This window comes from Quercus lobata, chromosome 11 (genome assembly GCF_001633185.2).
Source record: "Quercus lobata isolate SW786 chromosome 11, ValleyOak3.0 Primary Assembly, whole genome shotgun sequence".
Taxonomy (NCBI): domain Eukaryota; kingdom Viridiplantae; phylum Streptophyta; class Magnoliopsida; order Fagales; family Fagaceae; genus Quercus; species Quercus lobata.
The window spans coordinates 38,792,442-38,803,855 of record NC_044914.1 but is presented as its reverse complement, the minus strand read 5'-3'; the positions used below and the strand labels follow the sequence as shown (position 1 = coordinate 38,803,855).

Below are 11,414 nucleotides of genomic sequence, written 5' to 3'. Positions count from 1 at the left end.
AAATGTTATTTTAATGTGACTCAACAGGAACATAATAACAATAAATAATATGCTTAAGTTTTTTTTTTTTTTTTTTTTTTTGTTTAGAAGAATATGCTTTAACATTTTAGATATTACAAATTTGAGATATTTTCTTTTTAAATATTGGATTTAGAATACTTTCAACTCAAACCTATCTTTTCCCACTATGTAAGTGCACAAAAATGCCGAATGGACCAAATTGAACAAATGGACCAAGGTTGACACAAATGGACCGAATAGGATCAAAGTGGACCAAATAAGATGGAATGGGACCAAAGTGGACTGAATAAGACTGAATAGGAGTAAAATGGACCGAATTGGACCCAAATGGACCGAAAAGATAGAACTAGACCAATGTGGACCGAAATTGACAGGATAGGACTAAGTAGATCGAAATGGACCAAATTAAACTGAAGTGGACAAAATGGAACGAAGTGCACCAAATAGAACTGAATAAGACCGAATTGGACCAAATAAGACCGAATCGACTGAATAGGACCAAAGCAGACTGAATAGAACCAAAGTGTATAGAATGAACTAAGTAGAACCAAAGTGGACCAAATAAGACCAAATGGACCAAATAGGACTGAAGTGGACGAAATAGGACCAAAATGAACCAAATAGACCAAAAGAATAGGCTAGTATGGCTCATTAGAGTGTATACTACAATATATTAGTTATTAAAGAGCTAGAATTCTAACCTTGTGTCAGGACCTATGGGCCAAGGGACAATCTCAAGTATACAGTTTATATGGAGTGTAAGCCTCCCAAAATGTGACGAAGGCGTGCAAAGGTTTCCTCGAGCTAGATAAAGATTGGCCACATGGATAAGCACACACTAACCCGTCAATTTAGGATCCGCTAGACAGAGATTTACCACGTGGATAAACTCACACTAACCCGTCAATTTGGGATCCAATTCGGGATTTTCCTTAGGAGGTATCGGGAAGAAATTGGAATGGAATAATGCACAAAAAAATTATTTTTAAATTTGTAAATATTAGTCTTTAGACCTAAGGTATTTCTTTTATATGTATTTCCTAATTAATATAAAAAGTATTATCAAAAGGTTTGAATTTTATTGCATTTTTTTCACCTATGCTAGTTTTTTTTTTTTTTTTATTACATTTATTTTATGTGGATGACTCTAGTGGAATATGCATGATTTTTATTAATAAGTAAATTAGATTATATGTAAAAAGTTAATCTATAATCTACTTATTTAATATTTTGAAACCAAATGGATTGAAAGAACCACACAACTTTGTAAGTTTCAAATCTTATTTCAAGTCCATATTATATAAGGACCAATTTATGCTTCAATTTATGCTTTTGAAACTCTACAACGAAATTAAAATATTAAAGAAAACTTTAAAGAACAAACATGTAGTGTATTGAGTAAATAATCAACTAAATGAGACAAGTTTGGCTCCAAGCACTTATATGTGCAATACACATTACTTATTTAACCCAACCAACCAAGTGAACCATATGCACTGCACATGACGGGACACATCATTTTTCTATTGGTGGTTGGAGCTCAAAGCTCCAAATATATTTGGAGCCAAACCTTTTTTGATTGAAAATTCATATATTATTTTCCTTAACGCTCCGTTGTTTCAATTAAAAAAAAAAACCCTATGTGAAGATAGTTTTTTGCATTTTTATTTGTTATCAAGATAACAAAATGGTATTAACCAATCACTCGATGACTAAATTAACTTAAGAATTTCCTAGCTACGAAAGCAAGAATGCATGATTAAATGGACTTAAACATTCATATACAACTGGTTCTAGCAGGGGGGTCAGTTGCTTGTAAGTTTTACTAGCTAGAGAAGCGAGTCCAAATGGCTCTTCTTTAGAAAGGTTCCTGTTACGACCCCGCCCCACCTGTGTAGATATTGTCCGCTTTGGGGCCCATGCCCCTCACGGTTTTGTTCTCCCTCAAAGCACACAGCAGTGAAGGAAAAGGTCTCTGCACATTAAAGGAAGGTCACTCCTTATAAACACATCTCCATGTGCTTCCCTAGGCAATGTGGAATTCCATGGATTGCAAGACTCCCTTTTGGATCACTACAATCCACCTCCCTTATGAGCACACGCGCCCTCGCATGTGGGAGTTACAAATGGTATCAAAGCCATGCCTTAGCCGGAAGCCATGCCCTATCCGGAAGTGGCATGGCTTTAATACCATTTGTAACGACATCGCCCCACTTGTGTAGATATTTTCCGCTTTGGGGCCCATGCCCCTCACAGTTTTGTTCTCCCTCAAAGCACATAGCAGTGGAGGAAAAAGCCTCTGCACATTAAAGGAAGGTCACTCTTTATAAGCACATCCCCATGTGCTTCCCTAGGCGATGTGGGATTCCATGGATTGCAAGACTCCCTTTTGGGTCACTACAAAAGGATTACCAGGTTGGCTCTAATACCATAGGTAACGATCTAAAGAAAAGCGCTAGTCACATCTGCGCTACACCTCAAAAAGATTAGTCACAATTGAGACTCCTTGTAGTTGTTAATAAAGCCCAGATCTACCAAGTAAATACCCGATGTGAGACTCATCACCACACACATCATACAATCAATCAAATTGGGGTATCATAATATTGTGATGCCCCAATTTGATTGATTGTGTGATATGTGTGGGTGTGTGATGAGTTTTACATCAGGTATTTACTGGGTAGATCTGGACTTTATTAATAACTATAAGGAGTCTTAATTGTGACTAGTCCTTTTGAGGTATAGTGCAGATGTGGCTAGCGCTTTTCCTTGGGTCGTTACATATGGTATCAGAGCCGGCCCGATAATCTCATGTGGGCTCAGAGACACTACCCCACAAAGTGGGCCCTAACGAGGACGTTAGGGATTTAAGTGGGAGAGATTGTGATGCCCCAATTTGATTAATTGTGTGATATGTGTGGGTGTGTGATGAGTCTTACATCAGGTATTTACTGGGTAGATTTAAGCTTTATTAACAACTATAAGGAGTCTTGATTAGTCTTTTTGAATTGTAGCGCAGATGTGACTAGCGCTTTTCCTTGAGTCGTTACAGTTCCCTTATCCAGAATAAATGTATAGCCACATAGTTGGTACCTACTTTGTGACTCCTACATTAACTTCTGAAAGTTAACTGACTAAACACATATATATCAGCTCTGCAAATAGATAGAAAGGAAATAAAAGGCAAAACATGGAATGAGATAATATGTAACGCCTACGATAAGGAAGACAGCTATATGTATATGTGTGCATGTTTGTGTGTGTATCTGTGTCTTTGTATATCAACAAAGAATGCACCACTTTACACTATATTTTCAATAAAAATTCAGGGCCAATGTTTGCACTTCCTACCTTTGGGATTTTACCATTCAATCTTTGATCTGTGAATGGAAGTTCCTTAACAACCACAACACATCATTTCCCAATAAATCCATCCTGACCAATTTTCTTCCTCTCTGATTCCTGAGCACTCAAGAGTAATATCATCCCAAAAAGCAACCACAACACATCATTTCCCAATAAATCCATCCTGACCAATTTTCTTCCTCTCTGATTCCTGAGCACTCAAGAGTAATATCATCCCAGAAAGCAACATAGCAAACCTGAATCCATTCAAAACATTCTGCATATAAGTTAAATGAAATTGCAAGCTACATAGCTATTAAGACAGACTTCTAGATGTAACCTTTCTAATTTATGCTCCTGACATTCCAATAGGTTGATGAAAATTATCTCCACCACCAAATGCACAAGTAGACACAACTACTTCACAACGTTCCATGTAATTTTTGTCTTCATTAGAAATTTTAAACCCTCCATAGTCACAGTAAAAATCACAATGTACCACAGCAGTTTCATTCACCTGTAAGTAAAAAAATTTCTAATGAAATGAGCAATGCCTAGCATACAAGGAAAATAATTTCAGTGTATGTATAGGGTTCAAAATTCATCACGTTTTATGGTTAAAGGAGTTTCCAGTTTCCACAAAAAATTCAAGAGAGTTCTGTATTTCAATTCATCTTTTAAATGAGAATGAGCATCTATTGCCCTAGACCAAGTCAAATATATTAAGATGAAGCTTAGAACCTTGAAACTTCTCTCTCTTTGATCAAGCGTTTGATTTCCAGTAAATAAATTAAATACGTGGTTTCTGTGAGCTGCTGAGACAGGATACCCTCAGCAATCATATTTAAGTCCCAATCTCTGTTAACCTACCTCCCTCACACCAATAAAAGGCATTACAACATACAAATTAGATATGAGCTTGCCAACAGAGAAAAACTAAAAATCAAACAAAAACGCAAGATAAAAGGACAAGAATAGCACTGAGAGTTTCAAGCCCTCATTGAATAATTCCGGAATTTATAACTGTATAGGAAACCAACGCCTAAGAAAAGCAGTTACAGTTCTTATGATTGCAAGAGTAAATAATGAAAGCAAGAGGAAAAGAGAGCCTAACACCAAATCAAACTATGTATCTTAAGCTACAAGGCACCAAAATAAAAAAATCATGCTTCCAAAATACCGACATTTAAGTGGCAATCCAAACTGGAAATGGAACTGCCAATACATGATAACTGGGTTCCCCGAAAAGCAAGAAAATATCAATAAAAACACGAAAATAATATAGATGTACAGGCACTAGATGAAAGCTCAAATCCTTGATGGCTCCAACATTGACTTCCCACATGAGCAAACTGAAAATCATAGAATCACAGCTACATGGTTCGGGAGTACTTTAAATTATAAAGAAGAAGGAAAGAGGAGCAAAACCAAATCAAACATAACCAAAGCACCATTACCCCTAAAAGTAAATAAACCAGACAATGCAGCCTGAGAAGACATCCAAGCTGCACTAATAGTAATATAGATTTTTTTATATATAAAAAAATTGTTAAGTTAAAAATATGCATAATTATTATTTTTTAAATGACAACAAAGAAAATATATATAAGCGAAAATCCCAAAAAAAAAAAAAATCTGCGCAGCAAAGCCAATAAGGTTATGGTAAGTAACTATAATCAATACAAAATTCTTTCCTTTCAAAAAAATATATAAAAGTCAGTCATACTAATGGGAAAACTACCAATATAAGATTATTGAGAAAACAAAACAGAAGCCTGATCCCAACCCCAATGTCAGTCCAACAAATTGTTTCTAACTCATACATATCTTAATTCCACACTTAAACCTTCTAATTTTAGGAGAAAGTACAAAAATATCAAGAAATAAAGAAAGCTTATTGCCTAAGGTCCCCATCAAACTTCGTTGCCTGAGAAGATATATAGCATTAAATTTTTTTGAACACAAGAATTAAGTCAAACAAGTCATAGAACCCCAAAATATCCCCTTGCACAGTCCTACCAAACATTTTTTTTCAAGTAATAAAAATCCATATAACTTTGAAACCCTATACAGAACACATAAGGAAGAACAGACCTTTTCTGACATTTAAAGAGCAGCCATGTTGAAAGAATACAACTGCTCATCATATTATTGCCAATAACAATGAATCATAAATTGATTATCTTAAGTATGAAAAAGTTTTCATAAGTAAAAGCCGATGGGAATAGAAAAGGAACCAGGACAATCATGCTGAGCAGTGCTAGAGTTAATTAAAGCCAGACAAATGTAGCTTGAAATGCACACAATGCAATACCAATTTTCATTTACAAAATGAATTTAGATTCTTGAACGCATAATAACCTGCTAGACAACAAGGCAAAGGAAAGTTTACATATTTGTACTCCTAATAAAGAGAACCAAATCGATCTATTACTGCAACATACAGGCCTTCAAAAACTGCCAAGCAAGATAATCCATTAAATAAACTGAAAAAGGGATATGATCATGTTCAAAGGATCGTTACATTAAAATACTCATAAGCAACACATGAAATCAAAAGAGAATGATAAAATAAAAAATAAAAAATAAAAAAATCTTTCTTATAACCTAAGAGCAAGAAAGATTAAAGACTTCTACACACTCTGTTGTGCAACTAAATCACAATTTTCCCTCCTGTAAACATATCGAGATTCAAGACTTTAGACCAACAACAAACCGCAGGACATAAAGATCCAACAATACAAGAGAAAATTATATAACTTTGAGACCCTACCAACTCACCTATAGAGCGGACATAAGGAATCACAGCCCCACACTTCTCAGGAATTTAGGGAACAGCAAGTCTTTAAAGCATGCGGATCTTATATTTTATATGACTGCCAATGACAACAAATTGCTATAATGACAAAAACTACAAAAATCATAAGAGGTAGAGCAAATGACCAAATTCACTGACTGAAATCTCAAGTTATAAAAAGTATTGATAAGTACTAGTAGATGGTAGTAGAAATAGGAACCAGTACTAATGTTATGAATTATGATGCAAATACCAAGACTCAAATTAAAACCATTTTTTTTTTTTCAATTTTTCCAAGGCTTGTCCACAAGCATTGCATAATTTTCAAAGTAAACCTCTATTAGTAAAAAAATTTCAGATGCTTAAGTTAATTTAATTTAAAAATAAATTTTAAAAACTGTTTAGATTTCGAAACATGCTCGCTACAGACCTTGCACCAAATAACTCAATAGTTTGTGTGTGTATTACACTATTATAATTAAAGTATTTTTGTCATTAGCTCTTTAATTAAAAATTATTAACACAGTTAATTTATTTTATGTAAAAGTCTATAAAATTTTGAATGGACTCAGATAATTTTGATATTATTAAAAAAATTATTTTATATTTACATATAATTATTTTTATTTTAATAATATTATCTTTTATACATATAATTAGTTTTAATAATATTAATAAAATATTATCTTTATCTACACATAATTTTTTATAGAAGATATCTACATATAATTAATACTTTTATACTTATATATAATTTTTAATTAATCTATGTGTGGACATATTATTAGTAAAGAAATAAAAATAAATTTAATGGATACAATCACATGTCGTATGCATTTGGATACAACTTATTTAGCTGAAAACAAAAAACAAAAAACAAAAAACAATAAAAAATAATTTTTTTACTATTTATTACTGTTTGGCACTGTTCATTGGCCTAAATACACTGTTCATGGCCAATGAACAATGCATAACACGTTGGTTTAAAAAAGAAAAAGAAAAAAAAAAAGGCCTAAAATGTGGCCGCGCAATACAAACAGACCTGTAATGTCTCAGCTTCTTTTTAGCACTTTCCCAAAAGCAAAAGGGAAAATTCAAATCAATTATCGTGATTTGGAGATATATGTTTTTAAAAAATTATTTTAAATGAATTATAAAATGAGTAAATGTTAATTCGATTAGCTTGCCATTTAGAATTTTTTTTTTTTAATTAAAAATGAGATAATACGTTCAGAATGACAAAACCTATGATTATTTCACACATTCAACTTTCAATCCTTGGTCAACAAAAGGTTAAAAGTATTTTTATATTGATATTATTATTTAGGTCATGTTAACAAGTGCCCTTAAGGTAATAGTTAATAAACCATTTTAGAAAAATTTTAAGTTATAACACCGCGTTTATGAAAAATATTAAAAACCGTCATAAAAATAATTGATTTTTTCTTATCCTCTACAAAGTTTCTAAAACTATATTCAAAATCCAAGAAAATTCTTACTCCTGAAGTACGAAGAAATGGTACTCTTTACTATCAAATTCATGCTCACCATGAATTTAAAAAATGGACTCCTCCATGAATATGAGAGGAGCACCATTTTTTATGCTCCAAGAGTACATAAGAATTACTCAATCTATGTCCATTAACTTTTTCCTAATTATTTTTGTGCACCTAAAGAGGCAGTTTACTATAATGGAAGAGGCAGTTTACATGTTTGTGCACCTAATAAAGAGGACCAAGTAGATCTAGAAAAGCAGATCAAACATACATGCCTTAAAAAAACTACCAAGAAACAAAATCCATAAAATAAATTGAACAAGTGACAAGGTTCAAGGGTAAAAAATGTGAAATCATAAGAGTATGATAAAGGATTTCATATTGCCCAAGAACAATAAAGATTCAACGCTTCTATACACTCTTGCTGCAAAAGTAAATCACAATTTTTCCACTCGTAGACAAACCATGAGTTAAAGTCTTTGAGCTAACAATAAATAGCAAAACATAATGAAAAACCAGTGTTTAGTAGAAATGAAGTTGCAAGCTGAGAAACTAAAGACACCATTGTTTTTTTTTTTTTTTTAACCAATACACTCATATGTTTGGGAAAGAATAATGATTTCAATTTATAAAAAGAGAATATTGCCTTATGTCCTCAAATATAAAGATTCGAGAACTTTACGTACTCTGTTGCGAAAATCACCATTTCCCCTCCCTATAGAGTGTAGACACATCATCACAAATCAAGATTGTGAATCACAATTTCCCCTTCCATAGACACATCAAGATTCAAAAACTTCTAACTAACAACAAATAGCAAGACATAAATAGAAGTATAAAACTCCAGTTGCCGGTTGACAGAAAATGATATCAATGATGAAATAAACAACAAATAGCAAGACTTCAATTAACAAAAATGAAGCTGCAGGCTAACTAACAAAGAAAAAACACACAAGCTGAAACATTACCATTCAACTATTTGAAACATTTTTATTCAACCATTATGAAGAGTATGAATAAATCAATTGATAAAGAAATATTATTCCTTCAATCCTCATCAAACACCATCCTAAGTAGACATACCATACCTAAACATATTAAACTGATTGATTTAGGGGTAAAAAAAATCATAAAAATCCTCAGTATCACAGAGCATGACCCAACAATACAAGAGAAAACTTCATAACTTTGAAACCCTACCGACTCACCTATGGAGTGCAAATAAGGAAGCACAGACATAAATTGGTATTTAGAGAACAACCATGTATAAAGCATGTCGATCATATCTTATATGGCTGCCAATAACAATAAATCACCAACAACTAATGCAAAATATCATATGAAGCTGTAGAGCTAATGACAAATTTAAAATTATAAATCTTAAGTTCTAAAAAGTTGTGATGAGTGCAAATGGATGTAAGTAAGAAAAAGAAACCAGGACAAACATGTTGAGTGTTGGAATTAGTTAAATCCGCACAAACGTAGCCCGAAATATCCAAAATAGAAACACCCATTTTCATTTACAAAAAAAAAAAAAAAATTAATTTCTTAATCCATAGTAACCAACCAGCTCAAAAGAAAAGGGAAACTAAAAAAGTTCACATATTTGTGCTCCTATAGAAGAGTACCAAATTGATTTAGAGAAACCAAACCTTGCTACAACAAACAATCTTTGATTCCATCCCAAAAAAAAAAAAAAGCCAATCTCCAAATTTTATAAATAAAAAATTAGAGCAAAGAATATTATAATATTTCAGTGATCAGTGGTAAAATTCTCACAATATGGCTTTTAAAATGGTTTGATAGGCTTTAGGAATTTTTTTTATAGTGGTCACTAGGAAATTTAAATTATACAAAATCTAATAAAAAGACAACTTGAATATATCAAGTTCAAAAAAAAAAAAAAAAAAAAAAAAACAAACACTCAAATACATGAAAGATTACAATTTTTTTGTACTAACAAATTGAAAGGGGAAAAAAATACTAATAAGAAATAAAATGGAAATTGAAAATACTGAAATGAGAATAATAAAATGACCACAATAATTTCATAACAAATATTATGCAACAAACAGTTATTGGTGGATAAAACATGTGAATGTTGAGCCCAAATCAGAATTAATAACAGCTTACCACATAATATTTATTGTAAAAATATTATGGATGTGGCATTACTCTTATTTTTATTAAACTCAAATTCTTGTAATTCTCAAGTCAAGATGTTTTAACAATTTTATTAAGGTGGTCAAAATAGGTTAATTTAATATATAATATTTTTTCAAGTCAAGATGTTCACAGGACATACAAGTGGAGCCGCCACTAAACTCAACACCGCTCCACCCTGCTCAAACTCCCCCCAAAAACAAATCTTGAAAGCCCCAGTTAAATTGATTGTAATATCACTTCAAAATCCATAGAGGTAACAGTCAAGCAATTAATAAAGGGCAAAAAAAAAATACCAAACTTCATACTTTTACATAGATTTAAGATTCCTTAGCTTTGATAAAGGCATACAGGTTTCTCACATAACTTAGGAAATAATGCGTAAGGCATCCACTGCTTCATTTACAAACTCACTATACGAAGATAATTTATATATAGCATATCCATGTGCAGTAGGAGTGGCAATTTTTATTCATATCCATGAACCTACTCATTACCCACTTTGTTTGAATAAGTCTAAACCTAACCCATTTGAATATTTGGGTTAAATGGATAAATACTCATTTGGTTATTTAATTAGATGAGTCTAAATAGATAAATCCATTAATACTCACTAAACTCATCTAAAATTTAAAGTTAAATAAACCCACTAATACCCACTAAACACTTCTAAAATCTAAAACTTAAATAAACAGTATGACCTCAGTCTCACTCTCCCTCAGATTTTATCAGTAACCAAACACTCTCCCAAATACTTTCCCTCAGATTTGAAGAAGAAGAATCCTAACACGCCATTGACTTGGGTATCAGTATCGAAAGGGATCACCCCTTTGGCCAAATCTTCAAGCAAGTAAAACACATCGTGAATGACCTCCAACCCGTTGAGATCGAACGTGGCATTCATGTATGACGAAGCTCTGGATTACGTCTTCAAATTGTTCTCCCTCAACCTTGTCAAGGTTGAGATCAAGCACCCCGATCCCAACTCTAATTTCGATTCCAATTCCAATTTTGTTTACAAGATTGTTGATTTAGTGTGTAAGTCCAGGGGGCTCGAAGAGGAACAAATCAAGCTCGACATGCTTCAGGTCCAGGTCTATTCTCACTCAGATTTTTGAGCTTTTTTTTTGTTTTTTGAAGTTGACATCTTTTTCTCTTTCTTTCTCCTATGGTCTATTTGGTTGCCGAGTAAAATAGGGGGAATAGAAGGGAAAGAGGAAATGAAAGGAATTTTATGACTTTCATTTGGAGCCTTATGATAATATTGCTTGAGACTCTGTTTCGTTGCCAAGAAAAAAGAAAAGTCATTTTTTTCTCTCTGTGTGGCTTTGTTTGGTTGCTGAGAAATGAATTTTGTGAAGGAAAAATGAAAGGAAAGAATAGGAAAAGTGATTTTTGAACTTTTTTAATTTTTATTTTTAAAGTTTTTAACAAGTTATTTATTTATTTAGATCATATTGGGTTAAATGCGCGAGTTACTAATTAAATGGGTTAAGCAAGTAATGTATAATTAATTTATATATAAATGAGTCATAAATAGTTAATGGGTAATTATACACCCAACCCATTTATAACCCAACCCACCCATTTGC

At 32.5% G+C, this 11,414-nt stretch overlaps 1 pseudogene; it reads right to left on the bottom strand.

Annotated features, from left to right (window-relative positions):
- Positions 1-3,127: 3,127 nt before the first annotated feature.
- On the bottom strand, positions 3,128-10,726 carry LOC115966825 (annotated as a pseudogene).
- Positions 10,727-11,414: the final 688 nt, after the last annotated feature.